At 40.7% G+C, this 17,232-nt stretch overlaps 1 protein-coding gene across 3 annotated transcripts in view; it reads left to right on the top strand.

The window, feature by feature from the left end:
- LOC124717330 (zinc finger matrin-type protein CG9776) overlaps positions 1-17,232 on the top strand; it is a 278,463-nt gene that overhangs the window by 31,865 nt on the left and 229,366 nt on the right. The window lies entirely within an intron of this gene.

Consider the following 17,232-nt stretch of genomic DNA (forward strand, 5'->3'; position numbering starts at 1 on the left):
CATTCGTCGTCAGCCGTTACAAGAAGCAGATGGTGCTGCAGACACGGTCTCACGGAACCTACACAGACTGGTAGCGACACCTATAGGGAAATTCCAGGGTCATACTTCTACATCTGGTATAGTGACTATGACTGTCTTAGATAATATTGTAAGGAGCATGACCAAGGAAGAGCCACCAGAAGATCCAAAAATTACATGATTACTGAGGCTGTGAACATAGTAAGAGAGGGATGAACATCAAAGATAAGGAGTCAATGCTTCCCCATCAACAAATATATCGTGATGAAACCTTGCCAGGGCGAGCAGTTATATACTAATTAGTTTTATATTATATTATTATTGTGTACAAATAACAAAATGTTGAAGTAGTTGCTGAATGCGAACATAAAATTTTCAGAATCAATAAATTTATTTATAATGACGTAGGATTTATAATACAATTAAATTATTACATAACTCAAAAATGAAGATGATATGGAAGTGACAAAATAAAAAAATTAAATATTTGTACTTTTGTGACTTTTCATGCTTTTCCGACGGATCTGTTGCAAATACGCTTCTCGGGTTTGCCGCCGGATCGTATTGTGTAAATCGTACAATATTTCTTCGATGCAACTGCTCGACATCATCAGGTGGTGGTAGCTGCTGCTGTCACTGCTACAAGGCGCGACTGATGATAATCGCGCGGCGGCGTCGGAATTTATCATGACGGGAGCAGGCAATACGCGTGCGCGAGAAGACGCTCATAGTTGGAGAAAGCGGCGATCCTGGTGTCCCCTACTGGGAGCTGCAGAAAGGCCATCGACGCGTGCGCTTAGGGCAATAACTGTGCTGCCGGACGCTCCTGCGGATAAAATTTGAACTAAATCTCAGCTACGCGTTGAGTCACTTGAGGAAATGGAAGTTCTTATTTTCCCTGTTTTTGATTTAATGGCAGCCAGTGCTGGATTCCAGGCGGCGCTCAGTTGAAAACCTACATCCCTGTTGATTAGATTGTCCGCCGTGCGAATATATATGGCCTCCTTAATAACACAGTCCCAGAAAGATGACGCTGGGGATAAAATTTCCGTCTGTTCGTAAAGCATACGATGTCCCGTGTCCAGGCAATGTTCCGCTACCGCTGATTTATCAGGTTGCCCCAGGCGTGTATGACGGTGATGTTCGACGCAGCGCTCTTGCACGGTTCGGCATGTCTGTCCAATATAAGATTTTCCACATTGGCATGGGATTTTGTACACGCCACGTTTTCTGAGGCCAAGGTCGTCTTTGACAGAGCGCAATAAATTCCTCAATTTTGCTGGTGGCCGAAAAACACACTTGACGTCGTGCTTTTTGAGGATTCTTTCTATTCTCGAAGACATGCCACCAAAATAGGGGAAGAACGCTGTTGCATTGGGTGCCTCCGCATCTTCATATACATCCCTGCGTCGAGTTTGCTGCGAACGGAATGCATGGCATATCTGCCTTTCGGAATAGCCATTCTGTTGGAATACCGTTCTCAGGTGTTGTAGCTCACCAGGTAGGCTGTCGGCATCTGAGACTACATGTGCTCTATGCACCAAAGAGCATAGTACACTACCGCGTTGAGCAGGATGATGGCAACTTGTGGCCTGCAAATATAGCTCTGTATGAGTTGATTTGCGATATACGCTGTGTCCCAATGTACCGTCAGCTCTTCTTCTGACTAAGACGTCCAGGAATGGTAAGAGGCCATCTTTTTCCACTTCCATAGTGAACTGTATATTGGGATGTAACGAGTTCAGATGTCCGAGAAACACAGGTAATGTCTCTACTCCGTGGGGCCACACCACAAAGGTATCATCTACATACCGCCAAAAATAAGAAGGTTTGAGACTTGCTGACTGCAGTGCTGTTTCCTCAAAGTCTTCCATAAAATAGTTGGCCACCATGGGAGACAGAGGACTTCCCATGGCGACACCGTCCACTTGTTCAAAATACTGGTCATTAAATAAGTTGAGGTAAGCACATGTTTAAACAACGCCACAATGTCTCTCTCAAACTGACTGCTGATAAGCTCTAACGAGTCCTGCAGAGGTACTTTCGTAAACAAAGATATAACGTCAAAACTAACTAAAATATCCGACGCTTGTAACCTAAGTGTCTTCAGGCGTCCTACGAAGTCCTCTGAATTCTGGATATGGTGATTACACTTGCCTGTGAGAGGTCCCAACAGTGTAGTAAGATATTTGGCCAGAAAATAAGTAGGAGCTCCGATGTTGCTCACTATTGGGCGAAGAGGTGTCCCATCCTTGTGAATCTTGGGTAGGCCGTAAAGTCTTGGGGGAACTGCAGCCTGTTGGCGTAGCCCTTTGGTCACTTTAGAAGGAATAGAACTCTTCTTGAGGAGATCTAATGTTTTTCTCTGTATTTTGCCAGTCGGATCCTCTCTTAGCTTGCGATAGGCAGGATCGTCGAGCAGTGCCTCCATCTTGCTGTTGTATTCAACTCGTGAGAGAAGGACGGTGCCGTTCCCCTTATCGGCAGGTAAAATGACGAGGTCTTTGTCTGATCTCAAGTCTCGCAGGGCCTTCCTTCCTGCTGAGCTGATGTTGTACTTGCTCTGTGGGGGTCGTGTTAAAATTCGGCAGGTGTCCCTCCTGATCTCTTCTGCAACGTCACTGGGAAGCTTCAAAATTGCCTGTTCTATGCCAGCTATGACATCTCGGATTGGAGCTGTCCGTGGTGTTGGTGCATAGTTCAAACCTTTCTCGAGCACTGGAACAGCTGCGTCGTCCAGGATTCTACCCGTGAAATTAAACACGGTGCGTCGACGTGGTGCATTCCCTTCTTGCTGTTGGGCCTCAAGACGAGAATACTTGGACATTTGGCGGGCCTTGGCTTGTTGTTTTGGCCAGTCTGCTAGCGCCCAGGTAGCGCTATCTACCCAATCCCATGATAACGCTGAAAGTATCGAAGAGATTTTCACAGTGATAGCAATTTTGTGGACACCATGTGCAGTTCCCGTCTTGTATAACGTACCCTCTCTCTCACTAGGACTGCATTCGCCTGTCGTTTAATTCTAACAGCGGCCGCAGTGTCAATATGATGTTTAAATTTAGCAAACGTTGGAACAGTTTGCTTGTCACGGCATCTCAATAAAAGCACCATAGTGCACAGCAGTCTACCTCTCTTATTACGTAACTTGTCAAACTCACGTACGTCGTTGGCCATCTCCTCCCCGTAGAGGTACCAGATGTGACTTTTCATGCTTTCCCGATGGATCTGTTGCAAATACGCTTCTCGGGTTTGCCGCCGGATCGTATTGTGTAAATCGTACAATATTTCTTCGATGCAACTGCTCGACATCATCAGGTGGTGGTAGCTGCTGCTGTCACTGCTACAAGGCGCGACTGATGATAATCGCACGGCGGCGGCGGAATTTATCATGACGGGAGCAGGCAATACGCGTGCGCGAGAAGACGCTCATAGTTGGAGAAAGCGGCGATCCTGGTGCCCCCTACTGGGAGCTGCAGAAAGGCCATCAACGCGTGCGCTTAGGGCAATAACTGTGCTGCCGGACGTTCCTGCGGATAAAATTTGAACTAAATCTCAGCTACGCGTTGAGTCACTTGAGGAAATGGAAGTTCTTATTTTCCCTGTTTTTGATTTAATGGCAGCCAGTGCTGGATTCCAGGCGGCGCTCAATTGAAAACCTGCATCCCTGTTGATTAGATTGTCCGCCGTGCGAATATATATGGCCTCCTTAATAACACAGTCCCAGAAAGATGACGCTGGGGATAAAATTTCCGTCTGTTCGTAAAGCATACGATGTCCCTTGTCCAGGCAATGTTCCGCTACCGCTGATTTATCAGGTTGCCCCAGGCGTGTATGACGATGATGTTCGACGCAGCGCTCTTGCACGGTTCGGCATGTCTGTCCAATATAAGATTTTCCACATTGGCATGGGATTTTGTACACGCCACGTTTTCTGAGGCCAAGGTCGTCTTTGACAGAGCACAATAAATTCCTCAATTTTGCTGGTGGCCGAAAAACACACTTGACGTCGTGCTTTTTGTGGATTCTTTCTATTCTCGATGACATGCCACCAAAATAGGGCAAGAACGCTGTTGCAGTGGGTGCCTCCGCATCTTCATATACATCCCTGCGTCGAGTTTGCTGCGAACGGAATGCATGGCATATCTGCCTTTCGGAATAGCCATTCTGTTGGAATACCGTTCTCAGGTGTTGTAGCTCACCAGGTAGGCTGTCGGCATCTGAGACTACATGTGCTCTATGCACACTATGAGCGTCTTCTCGCGCACGCGTATTGCCTGCTCCCGTCATGATAAATTCAGACGACACCGCGCGATTATCATCAGTCGCGCCTTGTAGCAGTGACAGCAGCAGCTACCACCACCTGATGATGTCGAGCAGTTGCATCGAAGAAATATTGTACGATTTACACAATATGATCCGGCGGCAAACCCGAGAAGCGTATTTGCATTTGTACTTTTCTTTTACCATTATTTAACTTTCAGTCCGAGTGCCAGTATTTCTAAATTTTTTATCATCATTTCTTTAAGGTGCTCCGCTCTCATCATTTGCAGTTGTTGCTTGAGTACTTCAACCCTCTTCCACAACACACTGTTCACTGAAGATGAAGTCGTTGCCTAGGGTTTTCTTCACCAGTTCTATCTAGATGGTGTTGATGCACTTGCTGACTCTTCGGGGAGGGGGGTTCTGTGGGGTATCCACAATAGTCTCAAGTGGAATTACATTTTCCGATCCTTGAGGGTTAATTACAGTACTATGAAGATGGGTACTGCTGTGACATCCTCAACTGCTGCTTTTTCAACCACATCTACATTAAAATCCATTATGACATTGTATCGTGAGTCCAAATCAAATGGGTTTTCAAGGGGCTTCAGTGATGACCCCAACTCTTTCCAGCAGTTTTGTCTCATATATATGACAGGCATTCTTACTGATGGTGTCTGTGGAATTTGCATGGCTGCTCATGCTGACAATGACCATTGAATGCTAGGAATTGGTGTCGATATTCTTTGTAAAACCCAACCAAAGTTAGGCAAATAGTTTTTTGTTGCTCATAAAATTAATAATTAATGTTGTTGGTTGCCAACATGAGCACATACAAAAGTGCCGCTGACACTGTAAGTACACTTTAACCTGTCTTTGTGTTCTGTGTATCTTGACTTGTTACTGCAATGTTAATCTGAGCACCATGAGAAATAGTGTTTTCATTTACATTACTTATAGAAATTTATCAATTCATAAATCAAATAAAATTTAATAGTACCTATAGTGGAATTGAACTGTGTCATTATATTTACCCAGACATCCAGTTTGTCTCTGACAGTTGGAACCGTCAGTTTTTTTTACACTCTAATGTTGCTACGTGGAAGCCAACCAACTCCAGAATGATGTCAAGTTCAGTTTTTGAAAATTTTGTTGTTCTCATTTTGGTCTCCATGGCACAGTCACAATACCCACTTTTAGTAAACAATATGAAAAGCTTGCATAAGTAAAACACAGCAAGGAGTTTACAATATTGTAACTCATCGAGGTAACTGGTCAAACTCCCAGTTAGCTAAACTTGTTTTGTTAATCAGTATTTAACATTGGTACTGTGCAGAGACAACTTAATCACGAATAAGCTTTAACTGCGTTTACAGGATCGTCAGTTATCTTGCTTTTTAATCAGCGTTGGTGCTGTCAGCCTCAGGTGTTTCTGTCTTCCATTTGGAAGAATAGTTTGATGCATTTGCAGAGACAGTCAATCTTTGTTTTCAGTTGCACAGATATGAGGTAATCCTTTGTGAAACACTACCCAAATTCCATAGCTGTCAAGTTCATAGATAAGAAGTGCATAAAATTGAGTCAGAGGCAGTGGCAACTCATATGTATACATTCTGGCTGTTCACAAATTTTTAAATTCAGATAAATATGAAAGTGTGAAATTAATAGCGTCTGCTGTACAACAGTTTCTGCTGTAAAACAGTTATGCTTATCAACATATTTATACAACTTCAGCTGCTGTCAATAATAATAATAATAATAATAATAATAATAAGCATAACTTATCTGAAAAAAGAAATAATTGTTTTTGTGGAATTTTGTTGTTTTGTTAAAAATCAAGTAGAGTTTATGGCAAGAACAAAATAACATTTAAGCTCTCACTCCTCTCTGTTTTGCATTTTTGTGTAAGTGGAAGTTTCTATTCATTTTATTTGTTTGTTTCTGACAAATGTACAAGATCCCTAATACGTGTGTTAGATAACAAATTAACTTCCGTGCTGAAAATCTGACATTCTTACATTGCATCCACACAACAGCTTATGCTTAGTATACAATTCTTTGTTAAATGTCCATATATAGTCATACTTATTTGGTTTCATCACTTTTGCAGACAACAGATCTGCTCTGGGAGACCTTAGTTCCTTTGCGACTAACTTTTCCTGGCAGTTTTTTTTCTTTTAGCACGTAAAACAAATTCAACAAAGTTCATGTTGACACTGCTCAGGAAAGCTGATTCCTGCCCCTAAACAACCAGCTCCAAACACAAACTACCATATGTGGAAAAGATTAAATTCAAGTAGTACTATCTACCAACGAGGTCATTGGACTAGAATACAATTGAGGTGCCAAGAACCACGAGAGCCAAAAGCACACCATCTTTGACCCAACATTTAAGTGAGTATCAGAGAAACCAATGAGACAGCTTTTTGTGAATTTTCATATAGGTGTAGAATATTGGCCTATAGTACAGATAAACCTGATCCACCATAAGATCAAAAGATTTCAGAAGCATGAATAAATGCTATAGTCTCACAGTTGACGATGATGTGCTTAGTGGTTTTCAGAACCTCAAACGGATCACTGTACAATAACCCTTTCAGACCCCCACCCAAACTTGAAATGAAAATTTTGAAATAAATACATTTTTATAATTAAAAAAAAATTGTGGACCAATTGCTTAGAAAATTTTATTTTTTAGTTTTGATACAAATTTTGAACCCACACAATTGTGTGGGTCAGGATTATCTTACATATTTATGTCATTTCTTGCATTGATATTCACGAAAGCAATTACTGTCTTTTGACAAACACAAATAAATATTACACTTGAGACATCTTGTTCTCGTCCTCTTCTTGCACTTTTTTTGCCTGCAGCAACGAGCTGAAGGCAAATCATCAACAGTTGGCCAGTGATGATATCCGTCTAGCCACTTCTCATCACATGGTGTGTTTGCTGGTCTGTACGTCTTATTTGGTGGCTCTTCATCGGATTCACTTTCATTTTCCTGCCCTGAAGAAGAAGAAATTAGCGCTTCCCCAATCACTTGTCGGAATCCAAGAAGATCTAAGGTGTTTTTCTTTTGTACTTTATTGGCTGTGCATTCAACTTTGTATTGTAACCAGAAATTGATGCAAGCCAAATCAAGTAAATGAATCAAAACTTTTAAAGTCCACTTTTTTGTCTTCAAGAAAGTCCTGTCGGTCTCCATCATTTGATCGCAGTGGTCCACTCCTCCCATACACAGGTTGTACTTCACTATGACTGCAGGACATGGCACTAAGATGTACTTCTTTTCTGGTTTACTCCATCTCTCAACATTGCTTACAGGTTCACATCCTGTACAAGTAGAGGCAAGGGTCACAGCTTTTGAATCTTTCTATTGGACAAAGACTATTTTATAATCGTCCCTGCGAATTCTTCCATATCTCCTCTCTTTAGTCTTTTTTCTTCTGTCAGGTGAACTGGTTTAACTCTGTTTTTCATTATGGTTCCTGTTCCTTCCAGCCCTAGGTCAAGTAACTATTGCAATGATGGCAAAGCTGTAAAATATCTGTCTAAAAATAGTCTTGCACCATGAGGTAATGTTTGAGCAAGGTGAAGTATTACATATGGCCCAAGACCAAGGCCAATATCTGGCAGAGAAGTTGATTTACCTTGATAAAGTTCAAAATCAAGTACTAAACCTTTCGTTGTTACCAAAACAAAGTTTTTAATTCCCAAAGGGTGCGGTTTGTTTGGAACATACTGAGACAATGTGCAGCGTCCAGTAAATGGTACCATTTGCTCATCAATGGAATAATCATTTTCAGAGGGGCGTGGAAGTCTCAAACAAGCACTGCGTACAACATTAATTGCAGGTTGTACATTCCACAGTCTATTAGTTTCTGATTCATGTGGAATGTTGTTAGTGTCCACAACATGCAGTGCTGTTCTGAGAGTGAAGAACCTGTCTCTAGGCATACAATCTGCAATAGTTGGCATACGCAATGACTTCTGCCAGTACATACGTGTACGAGGATATCTAATGCATCCCGTAAGTACATGCATGCCATACAGCTTTTTTATCTCTTGAGGATTTGTATGAAGCAACTTCCCTTTCTTCGAAAAGTAGTAACTGTTAGTGCAGGCAAATGCTAACTGAAAAAAACATCTTCTGGGTTAGTACTCACTGAAATAGCTCATTGGAATTTTGATTTCCTGTCCTACCTCACACTCTGAGTGCGCAAAAATTTTGGAGGTGAATGGTCTTTTTCTCCAAGTGGACAAACGACGATGTGTTTCCACTGTTTTTTTAGAATTCTTTCTACTGTGTTGACTGGGAAAATTGTCCTGAACTTCTGGAGCAACTGGTAATATTGTTGCAGAAGCATTGTTACAATTTTCCTCCTCGTCAGAAGATTCAGAGCTTTCTCCAAGTCTAGGTTTGATTGTTGGAAGTGTCCAAGTTGTATCTAACAATTCGTCATCTCTACTGAAGACTTCCACTCCAGAGTCATCTAATATGGCTAGAATTTCCTCGTCAGTAAGCCCTAAAACGAAACAAACAAACGAACTGTGAAAATAATGCGTAAATACAATAGTAAAATGACTTATCTATTCTGTAATCTGTTCCGAATCGTAACCACAAACATCGACCGAAAACGACCATATGCCGGTAAAATAGTCCAAACACACACAATTGTGTGTGTGGATGTTACAGTCATTGTAGCTATGAAAGTATTCAAATAATTGTGCAGACATATTTTTATTTATTTCTGTACACCTTTTGGAATCTCAAACACATTTTTCCAAATGTCAAAACGCAATAAATAAAGCACAATAAACATTTACCTCGACAGACATGCTTCCGACCCGCCATCTTGAAAATTACCAAAGATTAAGACACAATATCTTGCGTCTGTAACGAGGTATCGATATAAATGGAGTTGTATACAAAACTGCGATTCCTGCACACTCATGTGACTTGGGACTCAACTGCATAGCGGAATAATACGATGCTGCAACGCAAATAAACCGCACCCACACAATTGTGCGTATCGGGTCTGAAAGGGATAAAATTCAAAGCTTAATATACTGTATCTCCTTCAGAATCCCACAAAATAAATTTTTTTATCAGTATAACTGTAACATATACTGATGTCTATTCTAATTTTACTGTATAGTGAGTGAACTGGCATATCTGAGAAATGTGATACCGTCTAGTGGTATTTATACCAAGCGAATGGGGATAAATGTCTGCTGCAATGTGCTGCCACCTGGAGGCATTGACGATTGACGTAAACTTGTAGTTCAGTAGTAAGGGCTAGCAGTGCATGTTGTTTATCAAACCCATATGTGTTTGGCCCATAAGCTCCTTAAAACATGCACAACTGAAGGTGTGCTTGCGACCCTGATGCCAGGTTTCACAGAGTCTAGAGGACCAATATAGCATAGCGCAGTAGCGTTAGTGCCGTGTGTTTCAGATTACCACATCTGCATTATGTTTAACAGCATTCAAAGGAAAAATAACCAATAAATCCTCAAGGTATCAAAAGTTAGGGTGTGTACCTGTACATGCTCTTGTGCTCTTACACAACAGCTGTCACTGGTTAGAGGCTTTTGTGAACTCGCGAAAGACCACTGCGAGACTTATTGCCTAATGATGTGCTAATCTTGTCAACAAACTTGTTAATTACATCTATAGAGCGTTTTCCACTCTGGAAGCCAAATTTCTTTTTCAAAATAATCTCACGTTTCTCAGTAAAACTTCGAATCTGGATGGCGGCAGCTCCTTGAATATTTTTGACAGGACTGGAAGAAGATAGTTCCCTTGTTAGTAGGGAGGACATAACATATCTTGAATGGAGAGTCATTCACAGGTGCAGAAGTAACTTCAGATTTTTAGCAGGGACTGTCAATGCTCATGTTGTGCATTACTGTCCTGGCAGACAAAGTGAAATCAGATGCCAGGATTGCAGATTATAGGAACAAAGTGTGTCCCTTCAGACTGGGTCAAACATCTGAATGATAAATTAGCATATCCTCTCATGTGACCCTTTTTTTGAACAGCGGTTTTATTTCTACGTACTTTTATCACCTTTGGGTAACATCCATTGTAGGCAGTGGGTCTTCCGTTATTTTACATACAAATTTAAGAATTGTTGTGGGTATTCCATTCCAACGTGAAGAATCTTTGTTTTTCAATTTTAACGTAATAATTTCTAGTTCTATTGTTGGCATTGTTTTAACTTTTGTGAGGCATTCAGATGTTTGACCCAGTCTGAAGGGACACACTTTGTTCCTATAATCTGCAATCCTGGCATCTGATTTCACTTTGTCTGCCAGGACAGTAATGCACAACATGAGCATTGACAGTCCCTGCTAAAAATCTGAAGTTACTTCTGCACCTGTGAATGACTCTCCATTCAAGATATGTTATGTCCTCCCTACTAACAAGGGAACCTCCCCATCGCACCCCCTCAGATTTAGTTATAAGTTGGCACAGTGGATAGCCCTTGAAAAACTGAACACAGATCAATTGAGAAAACAGGAAGAAGTTGTGTGGAACTGTGAAAAAATAAGCAAAATATACAAACTGAGTAGTTCATGGGAACATATGCAACATCAATGATGCTGGGACAGCAGGAGCGCCGTGGTCTCGTGGTAACGTGAGCAGCTGCGGAACGAAAGGTCCTTGGTTCAAAACTTCCATTGAGTAAAAAGTTTAACTTTTTATTTTCAGTTTATGTGACAAACACTTATGTTTTCATCACTTTTTTGGGAGTGATTATCACATCCACAAGAAAACCTAAGTCGGGCAAGGTAGAAGAATCTTTTTACCCATTCGCCAAGTGTACAAGTTAGGTGGGTCGGCAACATATTCCTGTCATGTGACGCACATGCCATCACCAGTGTCGTATAGAATATATCAGATGTGTTTTCCTGTGGAGGAATCGGTTGACCTATGACCTTGCGATCAAATTTTTTCTGTTCCCATTGGAGAGGCACATCCTTTCGTCGACTAATCGCACGGTTTTACGATGCGGTCGCAAAACACAGACACTAAACTTATTACAGTGAACAGAGACGTCAATGAACGAACGGACAGATAATAACTATGCAAAAATAAAGAAAGTAAAATTTTCCCTCGAGAGAAGACTTGAACCAAGAACCTCTCGTTCTGTAGCTGCTCACGCTACCACGGGACCGCGGCGCTCTTGAGTTCACATTGTCCATGATGTTGCCTATGTGGCCCATGGACTACTCAGTTTGTATATTTTGCTTATTTTTTCACAGTTCCACACAACTTCTTCCTGTTTTTTCAATTGATCTGTGTTCAGTTTATCAAGGCCTATCCACTGTGCCAACTTATAACTAAATCTGAGGGGGGTGCGATAGGGAGGTTCCCTTGTAAGAAATCCTGAATCCAGTCATAAATTTCGCTTCATGCTGTATGTGGTTGTACTTTCATTAATAAGCATTGGCGTAGTATTGAGTCTCGGGTGCTTTTTTGAAGTCAAGACGTGGCTCTCAGGATGTCATGTTGGATACTATTCTGTTTTTTATCTTTGTTGTGGCCATTTCTTTCCATTTAAAGAGAACTGCTATACATTATGAGAAGTTCAATTTTTTCTAGTTAGTTTGTGATCAACAACAACAGTGATTTGCTGTAGACAACAGCATTGTCTTGGAACAAACCAATAGTGCTGGTGTTCTACCTGATAAATAGTTAGTGTATATTTTAGGACATTATTGGTCCTAATACATTTCCATAGTAAGTAGAAGGAGAAAGTCTGCTGACTCCCCTAGCTCACTGGTTCCAACATGAGATAGTTGCTCGGCTTGTGATTCAGGTGAGCACATATTACTACGGCAGTTGCAATGCGCAGCTCATCCTTTCGTGCACGGACATAAGTTTACCTAAAGAAATGTGTAGGTTTCATAAAATTAGCGTCTCTGCAAGATGTGTAAGTGGAATGTGTGGTGTTGTATATGCTCGATTGTGTGGGTATGCATGAGGAGTACAATGATGACAATATGTGCTTAACAAGTGAAAGTGATATTGAACCAGGTGTCGAGCCATGTAATCGTGATACTTGTCGGGCAGGAAGCCACAAATCCCTTCTCCAGTGAAACATGGTATAGGACAATGGTTGCCTAAGGAGCGGGTGCTAAACATAATTACATATGTGGTAGATCATCTGCAGCATAGTTAAAAAAAATTATGAACAGATTTTGACTGGTGTTCGTGCATTTCAATGATCCTAGATACAATTTACAGGATGTGCACGTTAGTGACCTACCACATTATGCGCATCAAATTGTTCGCAACATAGATTACAGTTATTCCAAGGGAAGCAGTGGGTGGTTGCATAACTTCAAACAGTGCTACAGAATTGGAAGACATAAGTTAATGAAGTTTCAAACAAAGCGTTAACTTCATGATAGTCAGCAAAATTTGTAGATGAGATAAACAAACTTAGCCCATCATTCAGTAAGTAATTTGTTTTCAACTCCAGCCATTCCAGATTTGAAGAGGAAATGCATACAAAAGGAACTGCAGAAATTAGAGATACTAGGAGAGTTTTATCAAAATCGACTACGATCAGTGTCTTAACACATTATCATGCGATTATGCTGACTGTTAATCTGGATGGTAAATTATCTGGAAAGTGATGTATTGTGCTGCAAGAAGTTGGAGGTGCTCTGCCCCCTATGATTCTTTCTTGTGTGTGTGATCTTGCATGGACACCAGAGAACATTTACATTGCAGCAAGCAAGAGTGGGAAAATTAGTGTAAGAGAACTGGAATTGTAGTATGAGCACTGCTTTTGGTCAATGTCTGGTTAAAATAACTTCTTTTGCTTGATTCCTGGTCTGCATATAAAGTCATACTCCTTTAGTGCAAACTATCTCTCCTGAAAAGTGTGTGACTTCTCAGTTCATACTGCCTGGAACCACTGGACAAATTCAGCCTCATATTGTTGTTTCACCATACCTATAAAACATACAGTTGCACTATCTGCAGCTACATTGTAAAGGATAGCTAGCTTCATGGTAAGCTCCATGACAGACTGTTTCACATTTGGTTTCATTCCATTAGTTCTCCTCACCTCTTTACACCAATATGATTTTGCATTCTTTAAGAGTAGATTCCTAGCTGAACATCCTGCCCACTTTGTAACTCCCAAGGAGTTTGCCTTTGATCTTGATCGTGTCAACATTTGTGATCACTGTGGTGCACCATTTTTCATTTGGCGTTCACTGTGCAAGTTAATGGTTTATTTTTTAACATTTCTTGAATGTCAGTCATGTCCATTTTGTAAAGTGGATCTCTGCACCTCCCAGACACTCATTCTCTGTCACCCTCCTTATGCCCATGGAGAATCATTAGCAGCTTATATGTTTCCTTCATTATTGTTAATGCAACACTTCCAAATAATCCTTACTAAAGATTAAACTGCAACCTTGCAATCAAGGGATTCCTTGTTGGTTTCGATAGTTTCCCAGTCACACTTTGACCTTTTTGAAGACTTGAACTCCCCCCGAATTATTTGTCCAAGAAACTCGGGCATTTAATGCAGTGGAAGACCAGTTTAGAACAATGTTAATCACATGATCTACATCTAAATCTTCATCTACAAATGTGCTCTGCAAGCCAGCTTATGGAGCATGGCGCAAATTATCCTTTAGCATGATTAGTCATTTCCTTTCCTGTTCCACTCACAAATAGAGTGAGGGAAAAACTTTTCTATATCTTATCTTTGTGATCGTTCTGCAAAATGTATGTTGGCAGCCGTAGAATTGTTCTGCGGTAATCTTCAAATGCCAGTTCTCTAAATTTTCACAGTAGTATTCCTTGAAAAGAATGTCACTTTCCCTCCAGGAATTCCCATTCGAGTTCCCGAAGCATCTCTGTAACGCTTGCTTGTTGTTCAGACCTACCAGTAACAAATTTAGCAGCCTGCCTCTGAATTGCTTCGATGTCTTCCTTTGATCTGGTGCAGATCACAAACACTTGAGCAATACTCGAGAGTAGGTCGCACTAGCATCTGATATGTGGTCTCCTTTATAGTTGAACCCCCACACTACTTTCCTAAAATTCTGCCAATAAACCAAAGTCAACCATTTGCCTTCACTTCCACAATTCTCACATGCTCATTCCATTTCATACTGCTTTGCGGTGTTACATTTAGACATTTAAACCATGCGACTTTGTTAGGCAGGACACTACTAATGCTGTATCCAAACATTATGGATTTGTTTATCACACTTGTCGCCATTAATTTACATTTTTATTCATTTACAGCTAGCTGTGATTCATCACACCAATTAGAAATTTTGTCCAAGTCATCTTACATCCTCCTACAGCCACTCAGTGATGATACCTTTTAGTACATTGGATCTACCTGTTGACCTTCATCCATAGTCCACAGCATGTTTTCAGAAAAGGACAAGCTGAGTTTCGCACAAGCTACGCATTCTAAAACTGTTCTTATTTGTGGACAGATGCTTTTTGGTTTCAAGGAAATTTATTGTATTTGAACTAAGAATTTGTTCAAGAATTCTGCAGCAAACCAATGTTAAGGATATGGGTCTGCAAAATTTTTTACCAGGTCCGTTCTTTTAGACTTCTTATATACAGGAGTCACCTGTGCTTTTTCCCAGCCGCATGGGACTTTTCACTGGGTGAGATATTCGCAGTAAATGCATGCTGAGTAAGGGGCCAATGCTGTAGAGTACTCTTTGTAAAACCAAACAGGGATTCCATCCAGACTTTGTGACCGCCCGCCCCCCTCCAACTCTTTTAGTTGTTTCTGTATGCCAGGGATGCCTATAACTATGAACTATGTCGTCCACATGGAAGTCTGTGCAGTGTCGGATGTCTGATTTTCGCAGCATTCTGCATTGACACACACAGACACGACACGACATCACTGCTGTTTCTCCTGGTTTGTAGTGTGGTTTCAGTTGCCTGAAACTGCAGTCGTGTGTGTGTGTGTGTGTGTGTGTGTGTGTGTGTGTGTGTGTGTGTGTGTCACATTTATTTTTAAGTTTCCACTAGAATATATTGACAGTTTTACAGGTACCTAGGAAAATTGAGGAAGTACAACACTGACGATGTATAATTGCTACTATGAGATCTTACAATGTCGCAATGACATTCAGACAGAGCGTGATTAAATTATGCTGTCAGTACATAACTGAATCCTCTTTCCACAAGTGTGGAAATGTTCTGAAGATACTTTCAGTAGTTACTCTTAGGAACAGGAGAGATCTTTCAGAAGCAAAGGGGTACTTTTATCAGGGAGAATGTGTCTAAATTTCATTAACATTTTGTGAGTCTCTGAGTTTGTATATGTAGTGTCGGTAGGAAAAGAAGGATTAAGTGTAACCATTGAGTTGTTGATATGATATCCCTTGTGGACTATTCCATGGACTCACAACCATAAAACACTACAGCTTTTACATTCCTGAAGAATTACATGACATTTGAGTGTGAACTGTTTTTTCAGTAGATTGATTTTAGCATTGGCTGTTCTCACCTTATTTCGTATCGCACAACTTCTAATTCCAGCTCCAGTTCATTCTGCGCATTTTCTTAGGCGGAAGAAATATTGGCACATACTGCAGTTTCTCCTAGTTTACCATCTTCCCTGCCACAACTTCTCTTTTATGAATAATTTCCTCTGTGAAATGTGAATCACATACAAAACCTTAATGAGTCAAATCTCTGTCTTCTCGTGGAATTTCTCTCATCTATTATAAGAATTTTACAGTGTTTTTTTGGAGGTCAGAGGAAACATTCAGCTGTAATCTCATGTGCAGGCTGGAAAGAAACACACGAGCCTATTTTTCTCCTTCCATTCTTTTAGGAGCGAGTAGCTAGAAGTTCTACATCATTTCCTCCCCACAACCAACACCTGCTCACATTCTCATAAAACACCTCACTTAAACAAAATCACGAAATGAGCACATTCAGTTTCAACGGAATTGCTCCACAGTGAATATCGAATGATAATGCTGCTCATAGTTCGCTGGCATACCACCTGTCCTATGCTAGTTATATTAACATGCAGCAAGACCGCCTACTTCCTCTCTTCTGCTTGCTATGACATTTCTTTGGGGCACATCCTATGTCACTTTTGTGTTTTAGTATGACATACTGAGCCCTGCTAGTAGGGACACGAAAAAATCGTTTTATTTTATGGCCAAATTTGGTGTTATTTTTTGCCAGGTCCAGTGTTTTTCTATGCCAGGTTTGGTGTTACCTTTTTTACCAAATTTGGTATTGCCTTTTTTTTTTTTTTTTTTTGCCAAATTCAATGTTTGCCAACTATTGTTTGTAAATTCAGTGCCCCTGCTTTTGCCAAACTGGGTGTTATTTTTTGATCAAGTTCATTTTTGCTAGTTTTGGGTTTTTATGCCAATTTCGTCGTTTTTTTATGAAATTTGGTGCCATTTTTTGCCAATTTCGCTGTCTGTTATTTTTCTCTTCTTTATTTTATTTTTTGCAAAGTTTTGGCTTAGTTTTTGCACTGAATTGAGAAATATTTGTTTACAAAATTTGGAGTTCTCTCCCCCCCCCCCCCCCCCCGCCACACACACACACACCACACACACACACACACACACACACACACACACCAACCACCACCACCACCATTTCAGTGTTCTCTTTTGCCAGTTATTTTCTGCAAAATTTGGATTATTTTTGCAGTTATTTTATAAATTCACTGTTATTTTTTGCTAAATTTGGTGCTATTTTTTCTAGATTTGCTGCTATTTTTGCCAGATTTGCTGCTATTTTTGCCAGATTCATTGTTGTCTTTTTGCCACATTCAGTGATACTTTTTGCCACATCCAGTGATACTTTTTGCCACATTCAGTGATACTTTTTGCCACATTCAGTGATACTTTTTGACACATTCAGTGATACTTTTTGACACATTCAGTGTTACTTTTTGCCAATG

Source organism: Schistocerca piceifrons, chromosome 9, assembly GCF_021461385.2.
Source record: "Schistocerca piceifrons isolate TAMUIC-IGC-003096 chromosome 9, iqSchPice1.1, whole genome shotgun sequence".
Classification (NCBI taxonomy): domain Eukaryota; kingdom Metazoa; phylum Arthropoda; class Insecta; order Orthoptera; family Acrididae; genus Schistocerca; species Schistocerca piceifrons.